The following is a 13,333-nucleotide window of genomic DNA, read 5'->3' on the forward strand; positions in this document are numbered from 1 at the left end:
CACTTAAGTTCCTTCTGATGACCTATCTTCTATTTGCCTTTAATGAACTAATCAGTCCCTCGCCCTACATAAGATATGTTACTAACTTAACCAAAACTAATTTGATAAGGAAAAGATTTATTTGTCTTACAGTTTACGGTCCATAGAGAGGCCAAGGCAGGCCCTCAAGCAGAGACCAAGGAGAGATGCTGCTTGCTGCTTGCTTCCCTGTCTGGCCTTCTCAGCCTGCTTTCTTATATAATCCAGGACCACATGCCCACCGTGGGTAGTCCTCACCACAGGCCTACATCAATCATTAATCAGGAAAAGGACTCCCAGAGATGCCCACAAGCCAGTCTGATCTGATGGAGGCAATTCCTCAGTTGAGGGTCCTTCCCAGAGCGCTCTAGTTTGTATCAAACTGATGAAAAATAGCCAGTGTATGTACTCAGGAGGGTAAGCAGCATTGTGGTGGTGGGGGGGGAACAAAGCAGGCTTTTCTCTTAGGTAGGCTTCCAAAATGAGGCATGCATCGTCACCGTTATTGTCAATATCACCACCACCACCACCACCACCATCATCCCTATCATCATCATCATCATCCAATTGCTGCGAAAGAGGGAAGGTCAGGACCGAAGGACAGCTTTCTTTTTCCATGGACCCGCTTAGCTGCTGTGTATACGCCCCTCTGTAGGACTTGCCTTAAGCTCACGTGGATTCCTCTACTTGCAGTGTTCTCCTTTCGCCTTTGTGTTTGGAGGTTAGTATTCTAAAAGAGTGCTCCAAGACCAAGCTCAGGGACTGACTCCTACTCTTTTTAAGCCTTCTTTAATTTGTCTTCTCTCAACAGTGGCTTCTCTTAATTCTGCACATGGAGCCATACTGATTGAATTATATAAGCTTGCGAAGGTCCCTCCTCCTAGAAAATATATTCTCTGAGATCTTCTCTCCTTGTACTTTGCACTGCTGTCACTTTAACTGAGTAAGTGAATAGCTCTCTGGGCTCTGATACTACCGTTAAGTATACCAGAGCTGAATTCTACTACTAATACTTTGAGGAGAAACTCTGCCCTTTCCTTCTGTTTATTTTTTCAAGCAGGTTCCCCACAGGAGGGGGTTAACCAGGAAGTTTCCTTTACTCCCTTCCCACAGACAGAAGGAAAAAAATAACAGGAAACCGACTCACAGAAAACAATGAAGATAAATATCAAGTATTTGTTCCTTTCTGTGCAAGAGCAATTTGGCAGGGTATTAGATCATCACCGTAGGACTTGAAAGAACCAAAGCTGCTTTGAGCTTTAAAAATGTTCAGAACCACTTGGCTTTTTTCTCTTTTTAATGGAAATCTAGAGGAGTTAAAAACACAGCATCTTAATCAAAACAAAAGGTATTATTCCAAATGGCCCCACTGTCATCAGGAAGCTGTTTAGGACTCCTGCAGGAACCTGGTCTGATCCCAGAGGTAAATCAGTTACCTCCTCACTCTGCTCCATAGGCTTTGGACCCTGCGAGAAAATAAACTGAAGGTACTCTTTACTGAGTACCCCTCGCGTCACACAGATGTTTCCTAGACTTACTGTTTGCAACATCCCAAGTTAAATGTCTTTGTCTTGTGGACAAAGAAACTGAGTTATATTTGTTGAAGTTTTGTCCCAAATTTGGCACTTAGAAATGGGTGACACTGAGATTCAAAACCTTTTATCTCCTTGTCCCACAAATCCGAGTGAGACAGCACCGGGCTTCTAGGCAGCTGCCTCCTACAAGGTGGTCCCTGCACCGCCTTCCCCCCAGAGCTTGGCACGTGAATGTTGACTAGAATTGAATCTCTTCCTGTTTCCAATACCTCCTTCTTTCTAGGGTACCAGATGCTAAGCTTATGGGTATACTCCTTTTTCCCAGACAGCTCCGGGAGTAGTATGCATTGGCTACTAGGCCCTAGTCCCCAAGTTGGTGATTAGATCAAGAACTCACATCTACACCCATCAGCATGCAACTAAACATGCCGCTCAGGGCTGCTGGTCTCCAACTACAGGAGAACCAATGTTAGGACTGAATCCACAGGGAAAGGAGAGAAAACCGAAAGAACTTAAGAAAAACTGCTCATACTTCAGTTATGTGGGTCCAGCTACCTTAAGTGGGCTTGCTATTTCAGTAAGCTGAAATAATCTTGATATAGTGAGTATTGTAAATGACCATTAAATAATATTTGTTCTGTGCAAGGACTTTGTAAAAAATATCTCCCAGGCTGATCTTAAACTCTCTAGGCAGTTGAGGATGACCTTGAACTTCTTATTCTCTTGACTCCACCTCCCAAGTGCTGAGATACATACCACCATGCCCCGTACTGTTACAGGATATTTGATCCCATTGTGAACCCTGAGATTGTGGACTGTAAAAACCTTTTTCTTTCTTTCTTTCTTTCTTTCTTTCTTTCTTTCTTTCTTTCTTCCTCTCTCTCTCTCTTTCTTTCTTTCTTTCCTTTCTTCCTTCCTTCTTTCCTTCTTTCTTTCTTTCTTTCTTTCTTTCTTTCTTTTTTTCCTTTCTTTCTTTTTTGGTTTTTTGAGAACGGGGTTTCTCTGTGTAGCTTTGGCTGTCCTAGACTCAATTTGTAGACCAGGCTGGCCTTGAACTCACAAATATCCACCTGCCCCTGCTTCCTCCAGTGCTGGAATTATAAGCATAAAAATTCTGCCCCACCCCCAGCCATAAAAATTTGTTTCTAATTGTGATATTGCACAGTCTTTGATCCTAGAGCTTTCGTTTACTATAAACAAGAACTTGTGGTGTGGCTCAGCCCTAACACGCACATTACTCCAAGACCTTTCTGTACACAGAATTAAAGATGGTTAACCCTAAATCAAGAGGCAGAGCAAGAAACCAGCTGACAGGGAATAAACAGAAAGAAGGGCCATTGAGTTGAAGGGAATTTAAGACAGTGTGGATTAGGAGAAGGGGCTTTGGGAGATCATTAGTTGAGTAAAAAGGGTTTTGTTTTTTTGGTTTTTTTTTTTTGTTGTTGTTGTTGTTTTCCTTTTGGGAGGCTGGCTGAGTAGGAAGGTCAGCTGGTTACTTTCTCTGCCTCTCTGAACTAGCAGGTTTTCACCCCAGCATCTGGGGTGAAAAAAAAAAAAAAACAAATGATTGGGATTTTGTATTTAAAGATATACTTATTATTTATACAGTATTCTGCCTGCATGTATGCCTATAGGCCAGAAGAGAGCACCAGATCTCATTACAGATGGCTACGAGCCACCATGTGGTTGCTGGAAATTGAACTCAAGACCTTTGGAAGAGTAGCCATTGTTCTTAACCTCTGAACCATCTCTCAGCCCAGGATTTTGTATTTTAAACCAACATTTTGGCACTCCAGCTTGTGACAGGATCCCATGGACACAGGGTTCACCCCAGCCCTGAGAAACCATCAGATTTGGTAAGTCATTTGGGAAGTCCAGAAGGAGAGAGCTAAGGATGGGAAATGCCATAATAGAAGGCTTTAGGCCCCTGTATAGTGCTACTCCAGATGGCTTGAAAATAGAAGCAGAAAATGAAAAGCTAAATGGTTTAATTGAAATTGTCTCAATACCAATTATGATTACTATTATTTTGGTATTTTATCCTTAATAGGCATAGTGGCTTTCTGTATCTGCTCAAATAAAAAAATCTTTAGAGATACAAAAAAAAAAAAAAAAGAAAAATACGAAAAGTGGATTGATAAGATACAAGCCTTAGAAAGACTTACAGAGAACTGAGCATGGTGAAGCATGCCTGTAATCCCAGCACTTGGGGAGGCAGAGATAGGCAGATCTCTGTGAGCTTGAGGCCAGCCTGGTCTATAAGGCAAGTCCAGAACAGCCAGGGCTGTTACACAGAGCAACCCTGTCTTGAAAAACCAAAAAAGAAAAGAAAGAAAGAGAAATTTAGACAAGCCTTAGAAAGTACTATAAATGTGATAAGAAAAATACTCAGACACAGACAGAGGAATTTGGACAAGCCTTAGAAAGACCTATAAATGAGAATAAGGAAAATTCTAAAACACAGACAGAGGAGTTTAGACAAGAGCCTGCCATGCCATCACATAATGAGACTAAGAAGGAGTGGCCTAAGGTTGTTCGAAAACCAACCTTAGTATATCCAGTTGCAATACAAGACATACCAAGAAATGAAAGGTATTGCAAAGGTTATGGAGAAGTTAAATGTATATTTAACTATAGACATATTAGATTTGAGGAGATTTAGGGAAGCGATTGTTTCCTATGGTATGCATTCATCCTATGTGAAACAGATGTTCAATTCTGAGCAGAATTATCCTCCAAGACTGGAAAGATTTGGGAGCAGCAATACTGGAAGCTAGTCCTTGGTTACTATGGCCATAAAAAGTTATTGTGATATAAAGAGGAAACTAGGGCCATTAAACAATGAAATCAGGCCAGAGGTATTGATATTTCCCAAGATCAGTTGCTCGGTGAAGATCAATGTACTGATTTACAAAGGCAGCTTGAATTTTATGACCACATCTTGGCACTATGTCATTTAGCAGTTTTAAATGCTTGGGATAAGGTTGAAGAATCAGGAAAGAGGTCTGGGTCATTTGTAAGTTACACAAGGCCCAAAGGAGGCCTTCACTGACTTTTTGCAAAGATTGACTTCAGCTATAAATAAAACGTCATCAGATTCAGAAGTCAGAAGGACTTTTTTTTAAATGCTACTTCAGAATGCAATAGGGTAATTCAACTTTTAAAGGCAAGATCAGCATCAATAGAGGAATGAATTAGCTATACAGCCAATATTGGATCTCATAATTTTGATGCTAATGTGATAGGAGAATTAATTTCTAAAAGTCAGGAAAAATCAAAACAGCAGATGCTTTAATAGTGGTAGGCAAGACCATTGGAAAGGGGATTGTAGGCAAGACATTCCCAGAAACAAGGTTTTCTAGAAATAATCCAAAAAGAGGTCCTAGCCTTCTGGAGTATGGAAAAGGTATGGCAAAGTCTGGCATTGGACTAGTGAATGCAGATCAACAAGAGATAGGCAGGGTAACCCTTTATGTTACCAGAGGGTGCCTCGTGGTACAGGCTCCGACATGTTCTTACCGTCTTTCCGTGCTTTTTAAAGAAACCAAAACTCCAAAATCCTCACGACAAAATCCCGTCTGTTCAGGATAAGCACCACGCCTGCCTGCCTGCTGCCATGCTGCCCGCCGTGGCGGTCATGATGGTCTAACCCTGGAACTGTGATCTCCAAATTAAATGCTTTCTTTTATAAGTTGCCTTGGTCGTGGTAATAGAAAAACAGTTATGACAATGTCCAAAATGGCCAAACCAATAATAAGGCTGCAACCTGCCCACTCTTCATGTACTCCAAAAACAATGGTTTCCTTCTTGTCCGTGCTGTATCCGAGGAAGGTTGGCTAAAGTCTTTTTTCTTTATTCACCTGGAGAGTGAACCCAGGCATCCCTTTTGTGATACTCAACCTACCACCTAACCACATCCCCAGCCCTGCTGATCATTTTTATGTGACAAAATTGGCTTAGGGCTTGTTACATAGCTCAGGCTGCCCACAACTCTCCATTGCTCTGCCACCACACCTGGCTGTTTCCTTTCTGTGCCTGTGGTCCCAGCACTGGGGCGGCTAACTCAAGCTTACAAGAAATTCAAGATCAAAAAGAGGCCGATGTGATGATATCCCATCACTCAAGAGGAGGAGGCAGAAGGACAACTGCAAGTTTGGAGTCAGCCTGCGCTATATGGTGAATTCAGAGCTATGTAATGAAATTCCCTCTTTTTTTTTTTTTAGAAACAAAAAATAAATATGTATTTTAAAGGTATTATTCAAATTCAGTGACATATGCTATGTGTGAACTCACATCAGAATTTGTTAACTAGTTTATTTTATAGTTATTATTACACAGAAATGAACATTCCTAGGGGCCACATAAAATGACAGAATTTTGTTCTGTTTTTTCTTTATAGTTGCAGTCATGTCCTTGGCCGTTTGGAATCTAATACTCAAATTCAGTAATATATACAGCCTAGGAACTTAGACTTTTTTTTTATAAGATTATTCTCCAAAAGACTAGAAATAGCTGAATCAGGATGCAGCCAGTCCTGTAATATTCGCTGGATTAATGTTTATGTAAAACACCTATTAAGATAAGAAAGCAAAGTATTTTGCTTTGAGAGCTATGGCTATTATTAAAATTTCTCAACCACTTCAACAATTGCATAGAACTTAAACCAAATTTCTTCACGCCTTATTCTGACCTTCTGTGTACTCCCATTGGGCGTTGGTAATTAAAATAAATACATAAATAAAGACAAGCCAGGCTTCAGACATTGCACCCCTAATCGCCTGGCCTGAAGAGCTCAGCCCTTCCACCCCTACCTGGCCCCCCACTTCCTAACATAGATGAAGGGCAAGGTCCACAGTGGAGAGTCCTGGATGGCTGATTTCCTGGGATAGCCCGGCAGAAGGAGCTTTTGAAGGGGGCTGTAGAGGGAATCTGTCTTAAGACTGATGAACCTGCTTGGGGATGGAGAGAACAGGACATATGGTCCTGTACGGTCAAACTGTAAGAAAGTAAGTCATCTTTAGCTGGGTTTGGCCCACTAGCTTAGGCAAGTGACCTACCGCGCTCAGTCAGTAGAGCCCACTCCAGCCCCATACGTTTATTCAAAAATGTCCTGCAGCCAATTTTGCAGCCTCTTCAGGGCTCTTCCTTCCTGATTTGCATGGTGCTGCTGATGTGTATCAACCCCTAGATAAGTCCTGTTGGTGCGCCTGACAGAGACTGTGCACATGAAGGATAACTTGTCTGGTAATGTTGTTTGAATCTAAGCAACCGTTCACCCCCAACTCAGGGTGATGGGAGTGGGGGGAGAGGGGATCCTGACAGGCCATAAATGTTTTCTTTGAAAGCTGAAGAGCACTTTGGGAGTGCTGAGATCTTTTGGTCTTTGGATGCATTCAGGCTAAACACAGCTCTGCTTTTCCGAACTGTAGGCCACTTGCATGTTTTTGAGAAGTCTCTGGTGTCAACCTCTTTTTCTGTCCTCTCCTTCCACCCCCTGGACACATCCTAGACTCAGGTCTTCAGTTCTCAGAGGGGAGGGAGCCTCCCTCTTTCTTCTCTGGGTCACCTGGGTGTTCTCTGAGGGTTGTGCCTGCCAAGGCTACCCACAAATCCCCAGTTGGAAGTTCTTTCCTTGGTTCCTATGGAAAAACACCGAAGTTCTTCTTTATTTCTTTTCTTTTTTTTTGTTTTGTTTTGTTCGTTTGTTTGGTCGGTTTGGTTTTTCAAAACAGGGTTTCTCTGTGAAGCCCCAAGTATCTTGGGACTTACTCTGTAGACCAGGCTGGCCTCAAATTCAGAAACCTCTCTGTCTCTGCCTCCTGAGTGCTGGGGTTAAAGGTGTGCACCACCAGTGCCAGCAAATTTAAACTTTTGTTTCTTTATTTGCTTATGTCCATGGGTGCTTGCACACACAAGAGGCATGAAATGCTTGTGGAGGTCAGAAGACAACTTGCCGGAGTCAGTTTTTTCATTCCACCTCATGGATCCTGGGAAGCAACTCAGATTATCAGGCTGTGGCAACAGACATTGTAACCACCTCAGTCCTGCCATTGTCCCCTCTCTGTAGTTTTGTGAGGTTTATTTGCATTACAGGATATTTGACGGTGAATTTCAAAGAACTAGCCTTTAAGTTGGATATGGTTTGATAAACTCATATTCCTCTTTTATCAAGTGCATGGCAAGTTATTGGATACTATGTATCAGCAATGTGTTTACCTCATACTGTTTATTAAAAAAGCACACTTATCACATTCCTACTCTCTAGTGTGTTATGGTTTTTTTGGGGGGGTTTGTTTTTGTTTTGGTAGGTTTTTTGTTTTGTTTTGGAAACAGGGCTTCTTTGTGTAGCCTTGGCTGTCCTGAACTTGCTTTATAGACCAGGCTGGCCTTGAGCTCACAGAGATCCACCTGCCTCTGCCTCCTCAAGTGCTGGGATCACAGGCATGGGTCACCCACCACCCCCGGCTAGTATCATGTCTTGATATGATGTTGAGAACATAGTCACATAATCTTGATTTTGCGTGTGGTATATACATGTGAATGTATATGTACAGACGAGCATGTCTTTGAAGCCATGCGTGAAGTCCAGAGGCTGGTGCTGGGATGTCCCCTCCATTATTTCCTCACCTTATCTTTTGAGTCAGGGTCTCTCCACAGAATGCTGAGCCCTCTGCTTCACTAGACTGACCGCTGATCCCAGAACTCTGCCTGTCTCTGCTACCACCCTGCCTTCCCCCATCATCTCTGCATTGACAGACCTGTGTTTCTCTGCCCGTTTCTCTTCCTGGACCCTGGGAACACACACTCATGCATGCTTGCACAGCACACACTTTAGCCATGGAGACATCTCCCCAGTCGCACAGAGAGGCTTTACAAAAGCGGCTGCCTTGGGGTGGAGAGATGGTCCAGCAGTTAAGAGGCAGCAGATAAAAAAGGCTGCTATTCCAGAGGACCTGAGCTTGACTCCCAGAATCCACCTGGCAACTCAAACCCATCTGGCAATCCGGTTCCATGAGACCCGTTGCTTTCTTCCTCTGCCCTCGGTGGGCATCGGGCATACATGTGGTGCACAGACATAAGTAGAGCCACCATGTGGGTGCTGGGAGTTGAACTCGGGACCATTGGAAGAGCAGACAGTGTTCTTAAGTGCTGAGCCATCTCTCAGTGCCCACTTTTTTTTTTTTTTCGAGGCAGGGTTTCTCTGCATAGCCTTGGCGGTCCTGGACTCACTTTGCAGATCAGGCTGGTCTCAAGCTCACCCTGCCTCTATCTCCCAGGTACTGGGATCAAAGGTGTGCACCACTACACCCAGTCCTTGTTTATTTTTATGTGCTTGTATGTCTGTGTGCCATGTGTGTTCCTAGTACTCATGGAGACCAGGAAAGGGTGCTGGATTCCCTGGAGTTACAGGCAGTTATGAGCTGCCACAGAGGTGCTGGAGAACCTGTCTTCTCTGTAAGGGCAACAAGCTAATCTCTAAACAATACCAACAAGTTTTGAATGGTAAAGAACTCTCCCAGGATTCTAGCCTATCACTGACTCTGTGACCTTGGGCGTGTGACGTTATTATTCTAGCCCTGGGATCTCTTCTTTTGTAAAATGGGAAGTCATAACTATGTTGAGAGTTAGCAGAAAAACTTGTCAAGGGGTTGGGGCCAAACGTGGCTAAGTCGGTTCAGTTTGTTTTGAAAAGGAGGCACCAGGTTTGACTGTAAACACTGCTGAGACTTCCACTAGGTTTTATTGGCTTCTGTTTCCATGGTAACATAGGGCCACTACACAAAGGAGGTGCTTGACAGTTCTCTGTCACTGGGACAGAATACCTGAGAGGATTTTTTTTTTTTTTTAGATTTATTTCTTTTATGTGTATGAATGTTTTGTATGCATGCATATCTGTCTTCCATTGCATTCCTAAAACCTGGAGAGGTCAGAAAAGGGCATCAAATCCTCTAGACCTGGAATTACAGGTGGTTGTGAACTGCCATGTGTGTTCTAGGAACACACATGTGCCCAGTGCCCAGTGCTCTGAACCACTGAGCAGTCTCTCTAGCCTTTGAGATAATCGTATTTATTTATTATTATTGTTATTTTTTGGCTTTTCAAGGCAGGATTTGTGTTACTATTTATTTTAAAATGATGCCATGCACACAACAGATATTATATGAAAGAAATTTATTATATTGGATGGAGGTGGAAAGAGGAAAATGAAAGAGAGACACAGTGTTGGCCCAGAAAAGAAAGCGAGGTGGAGAGAGGAAGGGAGGAAGGTAAGAGAGAGACAAAGTGGCAGGTTGGTCCTTTTATAGCTTGTGCATGAGCAACTGAACCGCCTGTACCACACACCTGGTAGGTGACACATGATGACTTGTTCTTTAGTGGAGAAGTCTTAAAACATGAAGGCCAATTGGGTGGGGCTCCCCTGGCCTTCATGATATAAGACTTCTCCACCAGAGAACAAGTCTAAAGTCTAGACACAGGAAGGACAGAGATTCGACCCCACCCCAGTTTTGTTTGTTTTAGTGATTTATTTATTTTTTTTTATTTTATGTGCATTGGTTTTGCCTGCATGTATGTCTCTGTGAGGGTGTCAGATCCCCTGGAACTGGAGTTACAGACAGTTGTGAGCTGCCTTCTAGGTGGGAATTGAACCTGGGTCCTCTAGAAGAGCAGCCAGTGCTCTTAACTGCTGAGCCATCTCTCCAGCCACTCCATTTTGTTTGTTTTAAAAAGAGATCCCAGAGCGGCCTTACACATCCTGTGCTCAGCTGCAGCCTCGGGTTTTCAATTCAAGGGAAAAAAGTGCTTCTGGAACTCTGCACACTCCTCTTGGCATTGAGTGGGACTTAGATAATCACAGCTGGAAAGTGACATCCTGGAGTGGGCTAGAGAGAAGGCAGGGGCTGGTGAGATGGTTTGGACGATAAGGGCATTGACTGCTTTTGTAGAGGACCAGGATTCAAATCCCGGCACCCACATGGCAGCTCACAGCTGTCTGTAACGCCAAGATCTGACACCCTCAACATAGATATACATACAGGCAACACACCGATGCACATAAAATAAAGGTAAATTAAAAAAAATTTTTTTAAAGGAAGAAAGAGAAAGGGCAGATTCCTATTCTTCGTGCTGTCAGTTGTTAAGGTAGGGATTTTATAGAGAAGGCAAGCAATGTGACTGAGTGTTTGGGTCCTTAGATATCCAGAGCCACAGATCAGTATTGAGACACCCCTCCCCGTTCCAGGATTAAGCATAATAAAGAACTTAAGCATTTCTAAATTTTCTGCTCCTGCCTCAAAGTCACTATGAGTTGTGGTGTCATATCTGTCCCTTCTCTGTGGGAACTGGTTATTGCTGTGCACGGTTTTTTTTAAACATGTAAAGAAAAGGCAGGAACACTCATCTGGCCCTTTTGAACTGGCTGGCTGTGCCTTCTAATTTGCAGGAAGCCAACCATGTGGAAAAGGAGAGTCTAACCTTCAAGGCTGGCAAAATACCAGTGTAGAGTGGGCATTTAAGTGGGGACAGAAAGATGCACTTACCAACCTTCTTCCAGCTCTTAGCTTCTTCAGGCAAAGGATTAAGAAAAAAAAAAAAAAATCAGCCAGGCATGGCAGGAGTGCACGCCTTTTATCTGAACACTCAGGAGACAGAGGCAGGCAGATCTCTGAGTCCAAAGCCAGCCTGGTTTACAGAGTGAATTCCCAGACAGTTAAGGCTACCAAAGAAACCTTGTCTCAAAAAAAAAAAAAAAAAAAAAAGTAAGAAAGAAAATAAAAGAAAAGGAAGAAAAAATAACTGTGCTGTCCTTTCTTTCTTGCTTTCTTCTTTCTGTCTTCTTTCTTTCTTTCTTTCTTTCTTTCTTTCTTTCTTTCTTTCTTTCTTTCTGTCTCTCTCTCTCTCTCTCTCTCTTTCTTTCTTTCTTTCTTTCTTTCTTTCTTTCTTTCTTTCTTTGTGTTTGTCGTTACGGAGACGAAGTGTAGCTGTTTTGCTCCAACTGGTCTGGTACTTCTAGGCTCAAGTTATCATGCCTTCAGCCTCCCACGTAGCTGGAGCCACAGGTGTGTGTGCAAGCATGCCTGAGCCACTTCCACACAAGAAAAAAGTATGCTGCATGCAGACATATGTATGCATGTACATATATCCAATCTATATGTTGTTGGTTTTAAAAGGTCAAGTTTTCTTAGCATGGACTTTGGCTGTTTATATTACTATATCAAAAAGCCAAAGCTTGTCTCTCTTGTATTGGGCCTAAAGACCTTGTTAAGCTGGACTGCAGTCCAGGCAAAGGTCAAAGCATGGAAGTAAATATTTGGAGTTGCTTAAAACAACTCAGCCCAGGGCAATATTTCCTGAGCCAATGTTGCTGAGGTCAACAACAAACCTGTCTGTGGAGAGAAAAGCACGATGGAATGGTTACCAGTCTCAGGCATGTACTTCACATGACACTCATTACATTTCTGTATTTATTTATTCTCTCTCTCTCGTGTGTGTGTGTGTGTGTGTGTGCGCGCGCGCGTGCGTGCGTGCGTGCGCATGCTCGCAGGTGTGCCACCAACATGTGCTTGTGGAGGTCAGGGGACAACATTGGGGAGTGCTTCCTCCTTCCACCTTGTGGCACGCGGCAGTGGAACTCAGGTTGTGAGACACGGCAGCCAGAGTCTTTAGCCGTCTCCACCACGCACCTCCCTAACCTTCCCTTGATGTTGGCATCTCCTCTCCCACCATCCTAATTTAACAGCATCCTCACAGATATATCCCACTTTCTTTAAAAGCCCTTTGAGCTAGAGGCTCTCTAGGTCATTTGCTAGAGTTTCCTCTTTCCCACTGCAAGCCAAAAGCCATTGTGACTGGATGTGGTGAGAAGCGCAGGTAGCTCTCTATGAGTTCAAGGCCAACCTGGTCTACACAGCAAGTTCCAGGCAAGCCAAGGCTACAGAGTAAGACTCTGTCTTTCTGTCTCTCTCTGTCTCTCTGTCTGTCTCTCTCTTTTTTTTCTTTTCAACACAGGGTTTCTCTGTGTAGCCCTGGCTGTCTTGGATGCACTTTGTAGACCACGCTGGCCCAGAACTCACAGAGATCCTCCTGCCTCTGCCTCCCAGAGTGCTGGGATTACAGGAGTGTGACACTATGCCCAGAAGGACCTTGTCTCAAAAATAAAATACAAGAAGCATTTGTGGACCGGGTCCCTTCTATTTCCCACTTGGTTCATGGCTTTTCAGGCTTGGGATAAGGAGGCCAGCAGCAGCCTCGGGAACTATGACTGCCAGTACAAAGGAGAGCTTGAATTTTGTTGCTTGACTTCTTTTTTTTTTTTTTTTTTTTTCTTTTTAGTTACATTTTGTTAACTCTGTGTCCCAGCTGTATCCCGCTCCCTCATTCCCTCCCCAACCCCACACTCCCTCCCTGGTCTCCTCCCTGCCCCTTTCCAAGTCCCCTGATAGGGGAGGACCTCCTCCCCTTTTATCTGACCCTGTTTTATCAGGTATCTTCAGGGCTGGCTGCAAAGTCCTCCTCTGTGGCCTAACAGACTGCTCCTCCCCTGGGGGGGTGTCAAACAGCCTGCCCTTGAGATCCTGTTAGAAATAGTCCGTGTTCCCCTTACTTTGGAAAACTACTTGGTTACTGAGCTACCACAGGCCACATCCGAGCAGAAGTTCTAGGTTATATCCATAGATGGTCCTTGGTTGAGTGTCAGTCTCAGAATTTTCCCTCTGATTTGTACATGCACAGTGTGGCACATATGTCCTGCTCCCAATAATAATAAATAACTTTTTTTTTTT

This window comes from Psammomys obesus, unplaced genomic scaffold (genome assembly GCF_907164565.1).
Source record: "Psammomys obesus unplaced genomic scaffold, mPsaObe1.curated_primary_1811, whole genome shotgun sequence".
Classification (NCBI taxonomy): domain Eukaryota; kingdom Metazoa; phylum Chordata; class Mammalia; order Rodentia; family Muridae; genus Psammomys; species Psammomys obesus.